Source organism: Herpailurus yagouaroundi, unplaced genomic scaffold, assembly GCF_014898765.1.
Source record: "Herpailurus yagouaroundi ecotype Mexico unplaced genomic scaffold, PumYag 29, whole genome shotgun sequence".
In the NCBI taxonomy this organism is placed as follows: Eukaryota; Metazoa; Chordata; class Mammalia; order Carnivora; family Felidae; genus Herpailurus; species Herpailurus yagouaroundi.
In genome coordinates, this window is record NW_024412377.1 from 102034247 (window position 1) to 102053533 (window position 19287).

General features: G+C 42.5%; 1 pseudogene; it reads left to right on the plus strand.

The window, feature by feature from the left end:
• The window catches only part of LOC121014615 (40S ribosomal protein S27-like), a 35331-nt pseudogene extending 26081 nt beyond the window's left edge, over positions 1–9250 (plus strand).
• Positions 9251–19287: the final 10037 nt, after the last annotated feature.

The window sequence follows — 19287 nt, forward strand, 5'->3', positions numbered from 1 at the left end:
AGAGACCTATGAACCCCTGTATGAATTTCTGACTTGCACATGTCATGAGTATAATAAAAGGTTGTTTCAAGCTAATGAATTTTGTGGTAATTTGCTACATAGTAGTTGGCAACGTGTCTTTAAAATTATCTTTTTTCACAAAATGTTTGTACCTTATGTGGCTGGTATTTTATTGAAACCATTAGGTACCTTAGATTCTTCATGATGGTCACCACTTCTCTTGACCCTTCATGACATTAGGCTCAGATATTAGGAGCAGTAGGTGGCCCTGCCATAAGTCAATTCAATAGACCACGAATGAATGAGTTTCAGACGAACTGAACAGGACAGACAACAGTGGCTCAGGGGTGAGGATAGGAATTTTGGAACAACTTCTGAGGTGAGTAAGAGTTTACTAGCAAGGTTAATGCGGTTTGCCTGGAGCAGAGAAGGAATCTTTGAATCCCAAAAGGCAACACTTTCCTCATCTGGGGCACAGAATCCAGGAAAAAATAAAGCAAAAGTGCCAACCTGTTGTGGGGGGCAGGAAGTATTGGCTGTTCCAGAAAAAGGAATTGGGAAGCAGACTGAGGCAGCTTGTGAAATCTCAACTGAACTAGGCAGCACTGGTAACCCACAAGTTACGTGTCTGAATACCTCATAATCAGGGTCAGAAAGGGAGGCATGGACCAACCCGCACTAAAGAGCTGTGTTTATTCAGGCTCAAGGTATCAAACATAAGGAAAATGCAGTTTGTAAATCTGCCCAATTATTTCCTGGCTTGCTCTTCTTCTCAGTTTTGTGCTTTGCTTTTCATTGCTTTTTTTTTTTTTTTTAATGTTTATTTATTTATTTTGAGAGAGAGTGCACACATGCATGCTTGTGAGTGGGGGAGGGGTAAAGAGAGGGGGCAAGAGAGAAGCCAAAGCAGGCTCCAGCTGTCAGCACAGAGCACAAAATGGGGCTCGAACTCATGAACCATGAGATCATGGCTTAAACCGAAATCAAGTCAGACACTTAACCAACTGGGCCACCCAGGCACCCCAACCTTTCATTATTTTTTGATAAAATTCATTTTGAGCAATTCTAAATTTTGTTAGGGACTGGAATTAAAAAAAAAAAAGCTTTATTGAGGAATAGTGGACATCCAATATAATCACATATTTAAAATGTACAGTTTGATATATAACCATTACCATAATCAAGATAGTGAACGTATACCTTATTCCCAAAAGTTTCGTGGTCCTGTTAAGTCCCTGCCTGTGTCCTTTCAAGTCCTCCTAAGGGCTGGGGGAGTTTTATTCCCCACACTTCAGCCTTGCTTGGGAAGAATATTGCCCCTAGTGGTAATGGCCACCATGCTTGCTGAAGAAGTCTTCCAGATAACAAGAAAGAGGTTCTGTTTAATGGTGTGTGAGTGGGTGCGTGTGGGTGGGTGTGGGTGTGTTACAAGCCCTTTTTTGACTTCCCTGGAAAGACCTCATGAGGTTGTGGTTCTGTTACCTGAAAACTTCCTGAGTATAGTTTTTCTTTCAAGCACGTGCTTGTCCACACTGATAGGCATTGTGCAGGAGACACAAGGGATGAATTCCCACCTCATACCTGTTAGGATGACTATTAAAATAACAAGTGTTGGTGAGCATGCGGAAAAATTGGAACCCTTGTGCACTGTTGGTGAGATTATAAAATGGTATAGCCATTATGGAACACAGTATGGCAGTTCCTTAAAAAACTAAAATCAGAATTACCATTTAATCTAGCAATTCGACCTCAGAGTATATTCCCAAAAGAATTCAGAGACTCAAAGATATATCTGTATACCTACATTCATGGCAGCATTATTCACAGTAGCCAAAGTGTGGAAGCACCCCAAGTGTCCGTCCACAGATGAGTTGATAAAATGTGGTACATACACGCGATGGAATATTGCTCAGCCTTAAAAAGGAAAGACATTCTGATATATCCTACAACATGGGTGAATCTTGAGTATAGGCTAAGTGAAAAAAGCTAGGCACAAAAGGACAAATATTGTATAATTCTACTTATGAGATACCTGGGGTAATAAAATATACAGAGGGAGTAGAACAACTGGTTACCAGGGGCTGGGGGAGGGAGGAAATGGGAAGTACTGTTAAATGGATGCAGAGTCTCGGTTTTGCAAGACAAAAAGAGTTCTGTGGGTGGATGGTGATAACCTTGACGCAACAATGTGAATGTTCTGCATGCCCCCCCCCCCCAACTGTACTCTTGAAATTGGTTAGGACGGTAAATTTTATGTTTATGTGTGTTTCACTGTAATTTTTTATTTAAAAAACGAGAGAAAAAGGAAAATTTTGTGTAGAATTTTTGGCCTGATCCGAAGGTTATGGTGAATTTGCTTTGTATTTTTGTCCTTTTCCTACTTTGAAACTAATACATGCAACAGGGGACTTCAGCCATAATGGTAATGTTTTCTTTTCTAAATCAAGCAGTGGATACTTGGGTGTTTTGTATTTTCAAAAAATATACATTTTGGGGGCACCTGGGTGGCTCAGTCGGTTAAGAATCGATTCTGTTTAAAAAAATTTTTTTTAATGTTTATTTATTTTTGAAGGAGACAGAGACAGTGGTGGGGGGGGAGGGAGGAGCAGAGAGAGAGGGAGACAGAATCCGAAGCAGGCTGCAGGCTCCGAGCTGTCAGCACAGAGCTTGATGCAGGACTCGAACTCACAAACCATGAGATCATGACCCAAGCCGATGTCGGATGCTCAACCAACTGAGCCACCCAGGTGCCCCAAGAATCTGACTCTTAATTTCAACTCAGGGCATGATTTCATGGTTCATGAGATGAAGCCCTGAGTCGGGGTCTGTGCTGACAGCTGGAGCCTGCTTGGGATTCTCTCTCTTCCTCTCTCTGCTCCTCTCCTCCCACCTGCCAAAATAAATCACTATTACGTTTAAAAAATATATACCTTTTTCATTTACCTAAAATACTTCATAATAAAAACTTTAGAAAGTGAAAATATCCATTCAACAATATTTTGGGGGTGCTTTCTCTGTGCCTGGCTCTGCTTTATCATTGGGATATAGCTGTAAACAAAGATGATACAATTCCTGCCTCCACAGAGCTCACATTCCTGTGGGGGGATTGTTTGCATAAAGCACCTTGAATATAAATGATTATTTCTTTAGAATGGATCCTTAGAAGTGGAATCACGGAGCAAACAACAGTATAGACACTCCGAGGCTGCTTCTACATCCTGCCAATTGCCCGTCAGTCCCATCAGCAAACCTCGGGAGTGCCTGTTTCCTCATTCCTTGCCAGCCTTACGTAACTTTTTTGCCCGTTTGGTGGAAAAATAATATCTGCCTAATTTGAATTTCTTTAATTACTAGCCGTTAAATTATAAACAAGATGAAACAGTTTTCAAATGTTTATTGCCTATTTTTCTTTTAAGTTTATTTTTGAGAGAGAGAGAGAGAGAGAGAATCCCAAGCTGGCTACCCACTGTCAGCACAGAGCCCAACTGGGGGCTTGATCTCAGGAACCGGTGAGATCATGACCTGAGCTGAAATCAAGAGTCAGATGCTTAACTGACTGAGCCACCCAGGCGTCCTCCTCCTCTACCTACTTCTAAATAACCCCTAGTTTAATTTACCTAGAATTTACTTTGGTATATGGGCAAAATACCTAATTTTTTTTTTTTTTTTTTTTTTTGCACTCAAGAGAAGTTAATCAGGCTATCCTATACCATTTACTGAGTGACTCCTTCCTTTCCTCTCTAACCTGTGGTGCCACATGTGAGTCATATACTAAGACTGTGTTCAAGTTTAGGGCTTATTTGTGGACATAACAGTTTGCACCATTGCTTTACTCTGATGTGAGATCCCCATTATTTTGATTATTGCAGCTACTTAGTAATATCTGTTAAGACAAGCTTCAGTGCCACTCTTCTTTGCCAAAACTTCCTTGATCATTCTCACTCATTTATTCTTTGGTATAGTCTGAATGAAGTTTTAAAAAGCCACGATAATTTTTATTAAAATTGCATTAAACTCATAAATGTATCCAAGAAAAATTAACTTCCGTACAATAGTCATTATCCCCATCTAACTAATTACAGTTTTTTACAGCAGAGCCATTGATTTATCTATATTTGTTTCATATCAGCAAAGCCTTGCGAAACACAGCATGGCCGGAAATGTGTTAAACACTGTATATGGATACAAAAATGGCTACTATATATCTTCTAAAATAGGTCACCTGTATCTCACCCAAGTCAGAACACTATGGATGCAACAGAACACGCAGAAGAGGGGCACCTGGGTGGCTTAGTCAGTTATGCATCTGACTCTTGATTTCGGCTCAGGTCACGATCTCACTGTGCATGGGTTCGAGCCCTGCATCAGGCTGTACACTGACAGTGTGGAGCCTGCTTGGCATTGTCTCTCCCTCTCTTTCTGCTTGGGATTCTCTCTTTTTCCTTCTCTCTCTGTCCCTCCTTGCTCACTTGTGCATGCATGCTTGCGTGCTCTCAAAAATAAACATTTATTTTATTTTTTGTAAGTTTATTTATTTTGAGAGAGAGAGAGAGAGAGAGAGAGAGTGCAAGAGGGGCAGAGAGAGGAGAGAGACAGTATCCCAAGCAGGCTCCACACTGTCAGTGCAGAGCCTGATATGGGGCTTGAACCCATGAACTGTGAGATCATGACCTGAGCCAAAATTAAGAGTCAGATGCTTAACCAACTGAGCCACCCATGTGCCCCTATATAAATAAAAATTAAGAAAAAAAAGATTCAGAAGAGATGAATTTAAAAGGTACAATTTGGCACATTTTGACATGTATACATCAGTGAAATTATCACCACAGTCAAGACAGTGAACATATTCATTACTCCCAGATTTTCCTATGTCCCTGTGTAATCCCTGCTTCCATTCCCCCCACCATCTCTAGGCAGCCGCTGATATACTTTATGTCACTCTAGATTTGTTTGCATTTTTTTTTAGAGTTTCGTGTACATGGAGTCATACAGAATGTAATTCATTTTTGTCTGGCTGCCTTCATTTGTCGTAATGATTTGGAAATGCATCCATGTTGTTGCATGTATCGTTAGTTCATTCCTTTTTATTGATGAGTAGTATTCCACTGTATAGATGTGCCACAGTTTGTTTTTTCATTTACCTGGTGATGGGCATTCGGTTTTGGGCTATTGCTGATAAAGCTGCTGGGAACATTCATATACAAGTCTTTAAATAGCTGTATACTTTTGTTTCTCTTGGGTACATAGCTAGAAGTGGAATCATTGGGTCATGTAGCAGGTGTACGTTTGACTTAAAAAAATTATTTATTTAAATTCAAGTTAGTTAACATACTGTGTTGTACTGGTTTCAGGGGTAGAACCCAGTGATTCGTCACTTACATATAACACCCAGTGTGCATCCCAACAAGTGCCCTTCTTAATGCCCATCCCCCATTTAGCCCCCTCCCCTCACTCACTTCCTCTCGAGCAACCCTCAGTTTGTTCTCTGTATTTAAGAGTCTCTTATGGTTTGCCTCTCTCTCTGTTTTTATCTTATTTTGTTTTTCCTTCCCTTCCCCTGTGTTCATCTGTTGTGTTTCTTAAATTCCACAAATGAGTGAAATCTTAGGATATTTGTCTTTCTCTGACTGGCTTATTTCACTTAGCATAATACCCTATAGTTCCAACCACGTTGTTGCAAATGGCAAGATGTCGTTCTTTTTGATTGCCAAGTAATATTCCATTTAAAGATCCTGCCAAATTGTTTTTCAAAGTAGTTGTACCATTATACTTTATCACCAGATATTCTAAAGAAATTCAGTACATATCCTGTCAACAAACAGTGCTGGGACAATTGGAGATACATACGTAAACAAAACAAAACAAAATAGAAATAAGCCTCTAATTGCATGCCACATACAACCATTTACGCCACACGGATCACTGACCTAAATGTAAAGCCTAAAACTATAAATAAAGTGCGAGGAGGAACTACTTTAAAATATTGAAATTGAGTCCAGTTCCACTGAGAATGTGGCATTTGAGCCAGGCCTTGTAGCAGGTAAAACTGAAAGGACTTGGTAGCAAAGCGGACATTAAGAAGTGACGAAGGATAGGCACCCGGGTGGCTCATTTGGTGGTTAAGCATTGCACTTTGGCTCAGGTCATGATCTCATGGTTCATGAGTTTGAGCCCCCATATCTGTGCTGACAGCTCAGAGCCTGGAGCCTGCTTTGGATTCTGTGCGTCCCTCTCTCTCTCTGTCCCTCCTCCACTCATGTGCGTGCTCTCTCTCTCTCTCTCTCTCTCTCTCTCTCTCTCTCTCTCAAAAATAAATGTTAAAAAAAAAAGTGAGGAAGGAGTCCATGGTAACTGGATGTCTTGACCCATTCTTGCTGGCAGAATGGCAAGATGCTTAACAAAGAAGTGATTGGGCATACATAGAAGTAGGGGGTTCCAGAGTCAGAAAAGAACATTTGAGTTCCCAGCCCACAGTTCAGGGAGATATGTCCAGCAGACAGCTAGAAGCAAGACCCAGCAGAACATGAGAAGACTAGGAAGGTGATAAGAATTTTCAAATGACTTGATGGTAGCAACAGATAATGCCATGAGGGTAGATGGTCTCACCAAGGCATAGAATATCGAATGGGGTAGAGTTGTAGACACAGTCTTGGAGAACGCCAACATTTAGGTGATGACAGAAGGTAAAAGAATTTAAAAAAAAAAAAAAAGCTAAGATGGAGGGATATAAAAAATGCCGCAAAAGGACCAAATGGGTGATTATCCTTAACATCTGCATACAGGTTGTAATCAATATGTCAGGAAGTCACGTAGGCTCCATCTTCAGAATACATCCAGAATCGAGATACTTCTCACCACCTCTCTGCTGCTACCCACCTGGTTTATGCTATGCTGCCATTGGGTCTCACCCGCATTGCTGCAATGGCTTCCTAACATGTCTTTCTGTTTCTTCCCTTGCTTGATACAGGATTTTCTTTTTCTTTTCCTTTTTCTTTCTTTCTTTCTTTTTCTTCTTCTTCTTCTTTTTTTTTTTTTTTAAGAGAGAGAGAGCCAGGGGAAGAGAGGACCAGAGGAAAAGAGGGAGAGGGAGAGAGGGAGGGAATCCTAAGCATGCTCCATGCTCAGTGTGAAACCAGAAGCGGGGCTTGATCCCACAATCCCTGAGATCATGACCTTAGCCAAAATCAAGAGTTGGACGCTCAGCCGATGGAGTCACCCAGGCACCCTGATACGGGGTATTCTTTTTTTTTTTTTTTATGTTTATTTATTCTTGGGAGAGAGAGAGAGTAGGGGAGGGGCAGAGAGAGAGGGGGCCACACAGAATCCGAAGCAGGCTCCAGGCTCCGAGCTGTCAGCAAAGAGCCTGATATGGGACTGGAACTCACAAACCGCGAGATCATGACCTGAGCTGACGTCAGCACAGAGCCCGATGTGGGACGCTTAACTGACAGAGCCACCCAGGTACCCCCTGATACAGGATATTCTTAACAGAGCAACCGGATGAATCCTTTACAGAATTTAAGGATGAATTCCAGCAGGTGACTGCCCTGTCAACAGCTCCTTGTTTCATTTAGAGTAAAAACCCAAGTCTTTATAATGGCTACCTACATGATCGCCTCCTCCCATCCCATACCCCTTTGACCTCATTTCCTATTCTATGATTTTGGTCCACGGGGGCCCCCCCCCCCCCCCCTTTGCTCACTCCACTAGATTGCTCTGGCCTACTTGCCACTCCTTAAATATGACCAGGTATGTTCCTGCCTCAGGGCCTTTGCCCTAATCATTCCTTCTGCTTGGAATTCTCCTCCCCTAAATACCCAACTGTATCATTATTCCGGTCTTTGTTCACTGTTTTCCCCACAACATCTATTAACTTCTAGCATACTAGAGAAGTCATTCATTAATTCATGTATTCATTTTGTTTATTTCTTATGGTCTGTCTCTCTCCTGCTAAAATTACAAAGCGCCTCGAGCTAGAATTGTGTCCTTTCCAGCTGCTTTTGGGAGACTTCCTCACACTGATCTTCAAACCCAATCCATACTTCAGCTGTCTCCATTCTGCTATTTATTCCATCTGTTTGTTCTTTATTTCATCTATTGCATTCTTCATACTTAATGTTTCCACTAGGGTTTTTCGAAAATTATTTATCTTTCTTGCTTGATCTTACTAATAATTTCCCTTTTCTCCTTAAGATATCTATCCTGTTTATTTAAAATTCTTAGTGTCTGAGGGTGCCTGGGTGGCTCATTCGGTTAGGTGTCCGACTTTGGCTCAGGTCATGATCTCACGGTTCGTGTGTTTGAGCCCCACATCGGGCTCTGTGCTGACAGCTCAGAGCCTGGAACCTGCTTTGAATTCTGTGTCTCCCTCTCTCTCTCCCCCTCCCCCACTCATGCTCTGTCTCTCTCTGTCTCTCAAAGATAAATAAGCATTAAAAAATTTTTTAAATTCTTAGTGTCTGTTCCAATAGTTACGCGTGAGATGATATAAACTGTTTAGACTATAGTCTTTCTTTTATACTAATTATGCTCCTCAGGTCACAGCTCAGCAATTTGGAGATTGCTCATTGTGAAAAATGAGGAAAAGATAGAAAAGTACAGTATAAATACCAAAATAAAAATCACCATAATCCCACCTCTCAGAAATAACCAACTGACCTTTTATTGTATTTCCTTCCAGTCACACTATTTACATGTATAGCATATTTAAAAATTGGTAAGATATTATGTGTAATTTTCTATCTGAACTTTTCCTTTACCATTAGTCTTAAGACCTTTTCAAGTTATTAAGATTGTTTGCAGACCTAATGTTTTTATTGAAGTGTAATTAACAAACAGTGTTATATTAGTTTCAGGTGTGCACTTCAACAATCCTATACATTACTCAATGCTCATCAAGATAAGTGTATTCTGCCTTTCACGAAGGGACATCTTCCCCATGAAAACATGCCTCTCTCCAAGGACCTCCTCCACCCCTCCCCAGGAGAGGAGGAGAGGAAGCGGAAGAAGAAGTGCCTGGTGCGTAGCCCCAATTCCTACTTCATGGATGTGAAATGCTCATAAAATCGCGATTGTCTTTAGCCCATGCACAAACTGTAGTTTTGTGTGTTGGCTGCTCCACTTTCCATTGCCAGCCTACAGGAGGAAAAGCAAGACTTACAGAAGGATGCTCCTTCAGACGGAAGTAGCACTAATAACCCCCAGAATCAAGATGATGGGAAACCATCCCAATAAAAACATTTAAGTTTTATTTTTAAGTAAAATCTCTACCCTGAAGGTGGGGCTAGAACTCACAACCCCAAGATCAAGGGTCACGTGCTTCACAGACCAAGACAGCCTGGCACCCCCCATTAAACACATTTTGGATTAGAAAAAGAAAAGTATGTGCTCTTAATCCCTTTTATCTCTTTCACTCATTCTCCCATCCACCTCCCCTCTGGCAACCAAAGTTTATTCTATTTTTGAATCTGTGTTTTGTTTCTTAAAATCCACATATAAGTGAAATCATATGGTATTTATCTTTCTGACTGACTTATTTCACTTAGCGTTAAATGCTCGAGGTCCTTCCATCTTGTTACAAATGGCAGGATTTCATTCTTTTTTATGGTTGAGTATTATTCCATTGTACATATATACCACATCTCCTTTATCCATTCATCTATGGATAGACAGTTGGGTTGCTTCCATATCTTGGCTATTGTAAATAATGCTGCAATAAAAATAGGGTGTATATGTCTTTTTGAATTAGCATTTTAATTTTCTTTGAGTAAATACCTGGTAGTGGAATTACTGGATAATATAGTATTTCTATTTTTAATGTTTTGAAGAACTTTCATACTGTTTTCCACAGCGGCTGCACCAAATTGCATTCCCACCAGTTGTACACAAGTGTTCCTTTTCCTCCACATCCTCATCATCCTCATTTGTTGTTTCTTGTCATTTGGATTCTAGCCATTCTGAAAGGTTGTAAGGTGATATCTCATTGTGGTTTTAATTTGAGTTTTCCTAATGATGAGAGATGTTAAGTATCTTTTCATGTGTCTGTTGGCCATCTGTATGTCTTCTTTGGGAAAATGTCTATTCAGGTCCTCTGCCCATTTTTTAATTGTGTGTTTTTCTGATATCCACTTGTATAAGTTCTTTATTTATTTTGGATATTAACCCCATATTGGATATATCATTTGGAAATGTCTTCTCCCATTCAGTAGGTTGCCTTTTTTGTTTTATTAATAGTTTCCTTCACTGTGCAAAAGCTTTTTATTTTTGTGTAGTCCCAGTAGTTTAATTTTGCTTTTGTTTCCTTTGCCTGTGGAGACATATCTAGAAAAATCTTTCTCCAGCTGATGTCAAAGAAATTACCACCCATGTTTCCTTCTAGGAGTTTTATGGCTTCAGGTTTCACATTTGGTGGTCTTTAATCCATTTTGAGTTTATTTCTGTGTAAGAAAGTGGTCTAGTTTCTGTTCACTTTTCCCAGAACCAAATGTTGAAGAGAATGTCTTTCTCCTGTTGTATATCCTAGCCTCTTTTGTCTTAGATTAATTAATTATATAAGCATGGCTTTATTTCTGGGTTCTCTATTGACCTAGGTGTCTATTTTGTTGCCAGCACCATACTGTTTTGATTACTACAGCTTTGTACTTCTTTCTCAAGATTGTTTTGGCTATTCAGGGTCTTCGGTGGTTCCATACAAATTTTAGTATTACTTGTTCTAGTTTCTGTGAAAAATGTTGGTGTTTTGATAGGGATTGCAATAAATGGCTTTGGGTAGTATGGACATTTAATTCTTCCAACCCATGAACATGGACTATCTTTATTTGTTTGTGTCATCTTCAATTTCTTTAATCAATGTTTTATAGTTTTTGGATTATAGGTCTTTCACTTCCTTAGTTAAGTTTATTCCTAGGTAGTTTTTTTTTTTTTTTTGGTATTTTGTTATTTTTGAATCAATTGTAAATTTAAAAAATTATTTTTATTTATTTAATTTATTTAATTTTTATTTTTAAGAGAGAAAGAGTGCAAGCAGGGGAGGGGCAGAGGGAGGGAATCTTAAGCAGGCTCCATGTTCAGTGAGGAGCCCCACATGGGGCTCTATCTTAAGACCTTAAGATCATGACCTGAGCCAAAATCAAGAGTCAGATGCTTAACTGACCGAGCCACCCAGGTGCCCCAATTTTTGGTATAATTGTAAATGAGATTGTTTCCTTAATTTCTCTTTCTGCTGCTTCATTATTAGTGTGTCCAAATGTAATGGATTTCTGTATATTAATTTTGTATCCTGCGACTTTCCTGAATTCATGTATTAGTTCTAGTAGTTTTGGGTTTTTTTTTTTTTTTTGGTAGTCTTTAGGGGGTTCTATATATAGTATCATGTTATCTGCAAAGAGTGAAAGTTTTACTTCTTCCTTATCAATTTGGACGCCTTTCATTTCTTTTTCTTGCCTGATTGCTCTGATTAGGACTTCCAGTCACAGACCTAATTTTTAATGATTGCAAATGATGCCATTTTAAGGATATATAGTAAAACGTTGAACTCTTGAGCATTTAGCATGTTCCCAATTTTTTTCCCTTAAAAAAATCACTACAACAAACAATTTTGTACATAAATCTTTGTTTATATTTCTGGTTGTTTTCTTAGGATGGAGCCCTAGAATGAATGATAACAGAGAGAATGGGCACTGAAGATACAACTGCCAAATTGTTTGCTAGAAGTTTTGTGTCACTACACTTTACACAGGAAGTGTATGATTGAGTTCTTACCATTACACCCATCATGTTCATGCTCTTTGCTAATTTGATCGAGGAAAATGGCATTTCACCTTTTTCCAATTTGCATGTCTTTTATTGCCAGTGGTCATTATTTTTCTGTACTCTTCTGTAGATTTTGGGTTCAGATCCTTTCTCAGTTTTTTTCTGCTCTAGAAAGTTAGCCAATCAGAGCTTTCTAGTAAAGACAACTTGCTCACATGTTCCTCTAGTGGGAACTTTTAAGACCACCTTCTGCACAGGGGTCTATGTTTGTATTCCACGGCAACTAACCCCCCACCGCCACATTGGTGCCAGACTGTGGTGTGTGTCAGGTGAAGGGTTGCCCCTGAGGGTGGATATTGAGATCTTTTGGTGTGTTTGCATATGTAAAGCAGAGGGATGATAGTTCAGTCTTGGTTTAAGCCTGGACACCAAGCAATAGAGTGTATGTGTGTGCACGTGCATGTGTGTGTGTGCACGCGCGTGTGTGCGATAGTTACGGTTGGTCACTATGTATTTTAAACACACAAAAAATTGCAATAAGTGACAAGGCTTTCTGATGGTTTTATAAAGGATCCTTTTTATTTCCTTTTTTTTTTTTAATTTTTTTTTCAACGTTTTTTATTTATTTTTTGGGACAGAGAGAGACAGAGCATGAACGGGGGAGGGGCAGAGAGAGAGGGAGACACAGAATCGGAAACGGGCTCCAGGCTCCGAGCCATCAGCCCAGAGCCTGACGCGGGGCTCGAATTCACGGACTACGAGATCGTGACCTGGCTGAAGTCGGACGCTTAACCGACTGCGCCACCCAGGCGCCCCAGGATCCTTTTTATTTTCAATGCTGCATCCCTAAAATCACTTTAAAGAGCCCCATTCTTCCCAAGCAGAGAGATTTCTCTTCACAGAGAGTCCCTGGGTGAACTACAAATAAAAAATAATAATAAATGCATTCTTTCTAGATATGGTAATACTATTTTTTAATTCTTATGTTAGAATTAAAAATAATATGTCTATTTCCAAGAAATTAACTTATTAAACAATGTAAGTAAACATGAGAAGATTACAGAGCTACAAACATATTCTCTTTTTTTAAATGTTTATTTATTTTTGAGAGGGAGACAGAAACCAAAGCAGGCTTCAGGCTCTGAGCTGTCAGCACAGAGCTGGTCACAGGTTTGGACTCGCGAACCGCGAGATCATGACCTCAGCTGAAGTCAGCCACTTAATCCATTGAGCCACCCAGGTGATGCTATGAACATGTTCTCTTGAGAGTGTTGTATTGAAGGTAACCCCCCAAAGGAGGAATCCTCTCTGGAATGGAGATGTGTGTATTTTGCAGTTAAATTCCTGATAAAAATATCTTCTGAACTTTTCATTTTGGGATACAAAATTTAAATGTGCCGCCTCAAGCCACTGAGATCAGAGCTAAATAAGTCTCTGTGCTGGTGTGTGTTGGGGCAGGAGGGCTAGTCCAGGTTACCTGCGGTAATGAAAATTCCTGAGTCAGTATAAATAATTTTGCTGTTATAAAACACAGATTTAGACCTTTGCTGACATTCTGAATTCTTGAGGATTTCTGAATCTTGCTCAGGACATGAAATGCTTGTTTAAGGAGCTGTTGTGCAAGCATAAGACTGCTTAATAAGACCCAGAAGGCCACTAAAATATCTTCTTCACAAAGGACTCTAACTCCAACTACACTGCGTGAAGACCCCCATTTGAAACTGGATTACCACATTTTATCAAATGTTTTTTGTTAAAATGTATCTACCCTTAGGAGAGGTACTAACTACTCTCAGCCAGTAACACCTTGCCTTGAACGTATTTTCAGACTACGTAACTGGCTCCAAAGAAGCAGATTTAGGGGGTGCAAAGAGTCTGGCCCATGGAGTCCTATGTTGGGAGAGGCTTCTGGAACTGCGACATGAAGATGGAGGGCTCCACTCTGCCTTCGTGGCCTCTGTAACAACTAGAGGCAACTATCCATGGCTGTTTCCGCAGCCATCATATGGTACCCACTTCACCAGTTGTTGTGACCTTGACATTAGCTCAGTGGCATGTATGAACCAACCCTCATGGAAGGAATATTAAACCACTAGAGAATGCTTAAGTGGAAGGACCTGGACAGCCAGAGAAACATTTCAAGGTCATCTGAGGCCTCCAAGGCTTTAAGACAGGTAAGAAGGCAGGAAAGGGATATAAAATGTAAGGGGGGGGGGAGGGGTGGCGCGCGCGCGCATCAGGGGGAAATATTCACAATTCTGGTGGAGTCTTAACTCTTACCTTTTTTTAAAAACTCTTTAAAATTGAAGATAATGTGCAGAGTGTGAATCTGAAAGTCTCAACGTTGGGGTGCCTGGGTGGCTCAGTCGGTTAAGCATCCGACTTTTAATTTCAGTTCAGGTCACGATCTTGCAGTTCATGGGTTCAAGCTCATCGTTGGGCTCTGTGGTGACAGAATATCTGCTTGGGATTCTCTATCTCCCTCTCTCTCTGCCCCTCCCCCACTAAAATAAATAAATAAACTTAAAAAAAGAAATCTTAAAAAAAAGAAAGTCTCAAAATCGTGAGCAAGGTGAAGTTACAAATCTAGAAGGGTGTGGGAAGACTGTTGCTGTGACTTCACTAATGTGTGTGCTTTCTTAGGACAATGGGGTTCCTTTGAGGATTTCTGGGGTGAAAAAGGTGTAGGAAAATGACAAACCTTTATTGAATGCCCACTGCATGCATGGTGTTACAAAGAGCTAGGTGCATGGAGGTTTGAAAAGGAACAGAAAAGGAGAAAAATAACCCAATGTCCGTTGGCAGATGAATGGATAAGCAAAATGTGTATATATAGAAAAGAGTATTATTCAGCCTTAAAAAGGAATGACATTTTGATACATGCTACAACATGGATGAACTTTGAAGATACTGTAAGTGAAATAAGCCAGTCACAAAAGACAAACACTGTATTTTTCTATTTTGTGAGACAGCCAGAATACTCAAATTCATAGAGAAAGTGGAATCATGGTTGCCAGGGGCTGGGGTTTGGGTGGGAGGAATGGAGTTCTTGTTTAAAAAAAAATTTTTAACGTTTATTTATGTTTGAGACAGAGAGAGACAGAACATGAATGGGGGAGGGTCAGAGAGAGGGAGACACAGAATCCGAAACAGGCTCCAGGCTCCGAGCTGTCCGCACAGAGCCGGATGCGGGGCTCGAACTCACGGACCGCGAAATCATGACCTGAGCCTAAGTCGGCCACTTAACCGACTGAGCCACCCAAGCGCCCCTGGAGTTACTGTTTAATGGGTACAGAGTTTCAGTTTGGGATGATGGAAAAATTCTGGAAATGGATAATATGATTGTTGCCTCAACGTGACTTAATGCCTCTGAATTGTATAAAGTGGTAAATTTTTACTACTGTGCTATGCCACCCATGTGATGTTTGTGTATATATTCATGTTATACATTACTTAATACATATAAGGCTCTGAGCCTAGTCACAAGAAAAAAAAGTTAAAAAGTAAAAATAAAGGGTAAATTTTATGCTATGTATATTTTAACACACACTGGAAAACAATTTTTTTTTTAATTTTTTTTCAACGTTTATTTATTTTTGGGACAGAGAGAGACAGAGCATGAACGGGGGAGGGGCAGAGAGAGGGAGACACAGAATCGCAAACAGGCTCCAGGCTCTGAGCCATCAGCCCAGAGCCTGACGCGGGGCTCGAACTCACGGACCGCGAGATCCTGACCTGGCTGAAGTCGGACGCCCAACCGACTGCACCACCCAGGCGCCCCTGGAAAACAATTTTTAAAAAACAAGTAAAAAAGACCAACGAGGAATAGAGTGCCCTTTGGCCTCCAGACGTTTGAGATTCCAGAAAAGGAAGATGCGTAGAGCCACGGGGAAGGACAGTGTCCGGTTAAAGAACGGCTCCCAGGCACCGCTGTTGTGGCCGGGGGACTGAGAAAGCACTTGTCATTGGGCCTAACAATTGCCCATCTACCTGGCTCCCCCACCGGACCCCTCACACCACGGACTCCAGTTTTATTCTTTCTCTCCAGAACCAGAGCTCTAGGCACAAAGTGGTATCTCAGTACAGACTTGTGGAATGATTCCAGGAGAGACGCAGCCCCAAGCGTCCGCCGAGTTGGGAAACACGTTCGTATACACATTCATGGGTAAACTCTTGGGATGCTCTGGGGCAGAGAGAGCTGGAGTCCAAGGTCCCAAATGGGGAGTTTACTCCCCCAGGTCTCTGCTAGCCTTCACCCACCAAAGGAGGTTCTGTGAGGGGACCGAGTGCAAGGCGCCGAGCCCCCCCGACCCCAGGGGAAGGTCCCGCCACCTCCCCGATTCCTGCTGCCGCACAATCCCAATAACTGCTCTCTCGGGCGGGGGGGGGGACTTGTGGAGCGCCCAAACCATCCAAGTGAAAACAGCAGAAACCTGCGGTTCAGGGAAAGGCCTCTGCTCCTGCTCCGCCGCTCCCGAGAAGGAGAGGTGGGGCCTCAAGAAACAAAAACCCTGGCCGTCCGACGGCCAGTGGGAGGGAAGGCCCGGAGCCCACTAGCCACACTCCCAAAACGCCTGCTGCCTCCCAGCTCGGGATCCGGGCCTGCGGCGTGGTCAGCAGGGCGCTGCGCCGCCGCCAGGGGGCAGCCCTTCCCCACGTGGGCACTACCCGGCCAGGCGGGCGCCCCGCGCGTTCAGCTTGCACGCCAGCGGAGCACACGAGAGGGAGATCGCCGCGTCGCCCCCAGCCCGCCTCACAGACTAGTTTCTCGTCCCTTGTGCCAGCTTGAGAGCGTGGCGGTGGATATTCCCCAGCCGGGGCTGAGAGCTGGGAGCACGTTTGGGAGGGACGCCCGGGGGGAGGGGACGAGGCGCGCAAAGGAGGACCACGCGGGAAATGAAACACTTGGGTTTCCGCGCTCTGGGAATTTCAAGAGCCGGGAGCTACAGGCCGCGTACAAAAGTGTAGCTTCACTAAAGCAAACAAAGCAAGTGACACGTCCAAATCTGGGGCTCGAGTATAAAGCTCACCCAAATCTCTGTTAACACTGTCCCCGCAGCACTCCTCCTGGGTTGATCTTCAGCTCTGACCTTCTCTAAATCCTAACACTTATCCTTGAGTGGCCAGAAGATAATTTGCCACGTTTTTCAAACGTTTCCAGGGAAGATCCCTTTAACCCTTCGGGGAGGGAGCTTTGGACAAAGGTACAAACGGAACGCAAAGTCAATCTCAGCGCCCTCCTTGGCCAGACAAGTTCAGGGTAGGGGAATGGAGGCTGATCACCTAAAGTAACTAATGGTCTGCGAACAAATTCCTCCCCTCAGTTTTACCTTCAAATACCTCGCCACACACCAATCCTCAGTCTAGTGCAAATCGTGGTGTTTATTTAGCTATTGACTGGGTACTTATAAAACTTAAACTTCCTAATGTAAAAGTGAACGCCTTGGTAAGGAATCCTGGCTACATCAACAAAGCAATGTGATGCCTGATTAATAGTGCTGATTAATGTTGGCTCAGGTTAATGCTGAGCGCCTTACAATAATTAAATGGTTCAGTCATTTTTCAAACGAGACTCAATGGAAAATAATTTATTTACAATTTGAGGCGTTCTCGTAGATCTGTCAAAGATCTATGATGGACTTTATGGGTCATTTGTAAGTGTAACTGGTGGTTAGCTCTCTTAGGCAACAAAAACTCGATTTTAAAATAAGTCTTAGGTGGGGGGACAGTTTATTTTTGAGACTCTGTGATGGATAAGGGGAGTAATAAAACGTTTGAAAATGTGAAAAACCTGGTGGATAAAATGATATACACAAAGGTAGCTGATGAGTGTTCCTACAAAAAGCCATTGATTTTTGATAGTTTTTGTCAAGTGGTTATTTTAACCAGAAAGCTGTAATTTGGAGGCAGGTCCCTACTTTGAAATAGAAGTGTTTTAGGAAATGCAAATATCGAAAATGTATGGCTATGTGAGTGTGAATTCCACAAGCTATTGGGATTCTTACACCAGCCACAATGATTAGAGTTGATGACAAAGATGGGAATACTCAAAATAATGTCATATTTAAATTATTTCCACTACCTTGTGACCTGAAAAGGAAAATTGGATTGAAAAGAACTTGCATCTTATTTTAAAATATTATTTCGTTTCTTTTTCACGAGTAGCTATTGGAAATATTTAGATTTTCCAAAAACATTTCTAAAGCTGGTTTGAAAGTTTTAATTAATATAGTTCCTATTAAGCCTGAGTGTGTGTATATGTTGTAGTTATTTAAGTATTTTGAGATTACTGTGAAGTGTTGATTAGAATGTTCCTCTTACTAAGAACTATAGAGTCCCTTACCCATTATGAAAGAGCTTTTTATGAGTTGCTCCTAGGGTGCAGTTTTTAAAAATGTATTTTGTTTTTCACTAACATTTTCTATTTCTTTTCTGCATTCAATGATTACTTTCTTTATTCCCATGAAATTTGTCAGATCCTCTCATTAGAGGGGCTTAGTTTAGCTGTCAAGTTTCTAGGGCATTCAGTTGCAGATAAGTGACTAAAACGCCAGCCTAACCACATTTTTATTAACAGATGGCGGAAAACAAACGTCTTTGGAGAAGAACCGAAGGGGACAGGTTAAAAGGTCAGTAAACAATTATTATTGTGCTTAAACTGGGGGGGGGGGGGGTCCTCAACAGATTCGATGGGGGAGCTGCTGGCCCAATCTGGGGGAGATGGGACAACCCAACAGATCTCAGAGCCATTCCCCAGGGACCACCTCGGACGATTGGGGGAGGGGAGTTACCTCTGGGCTGGACGTCTCCTACATGCCATCTGACTGGTCAAACTGTCGCGTCACGGGAGTGCTTGTGAAGTTAGGATTGAGGGCTAATTGAAGGGAAGGAGCCTGGGAATTCCAACTCGTTCAGTGGCCCTAGGTCCAGAGCACCGCGGGCCAGCACGTAATTCGGGTCCCAACCCCTTTGACAAGGAGTAGTAAAGAATGGTGGGGTCCTCTCTCCTCCCCCCATGTTCTCAGTTGTTACTCCCTCCTACGGGCAAACTTTCTCTCCCGAGCAGGGCTGATTTCCTAGGCTTTCTTTCCCTTCCCTCGGTAGCGCTCTGACGTGCACACCATGTGACAGGCCTCCTGCTATAAGCCGAGGAAAGGTCCGCCCTCTCCTGGACTCAGCCCTCGCCTCGCCGAGCTCGGTCCCTAGACTCTCACCCGTCCCGCACCGTCCCGGGCGCCCGACACTCTGACTTGCTCGCCCGGGGCCTCGCCACCCCCTCCTCACTGATCGTGCGAGGCCCCGCTCCGCAAGGGGAAGGTCAAGTCCCCCCGCCTGGGACCGGTGCGCGCGGAGTCCAGCGAGTGCAGAGACCTTGCGGCTCTCGCGGCGGCGCAGGAGTTACAAAGTCGCCGCGCAAAAAGCCTCTGCCGCAGCCCGGCAGCTCCCGCGCAGCTCCAGCGGCGGCGGCGCCCCCAGCGTGGCGCCCCCGTGCCGGGCCCGCCGCCCGGGACCCGGGCTGGGGCGCGGCGGGAGCCC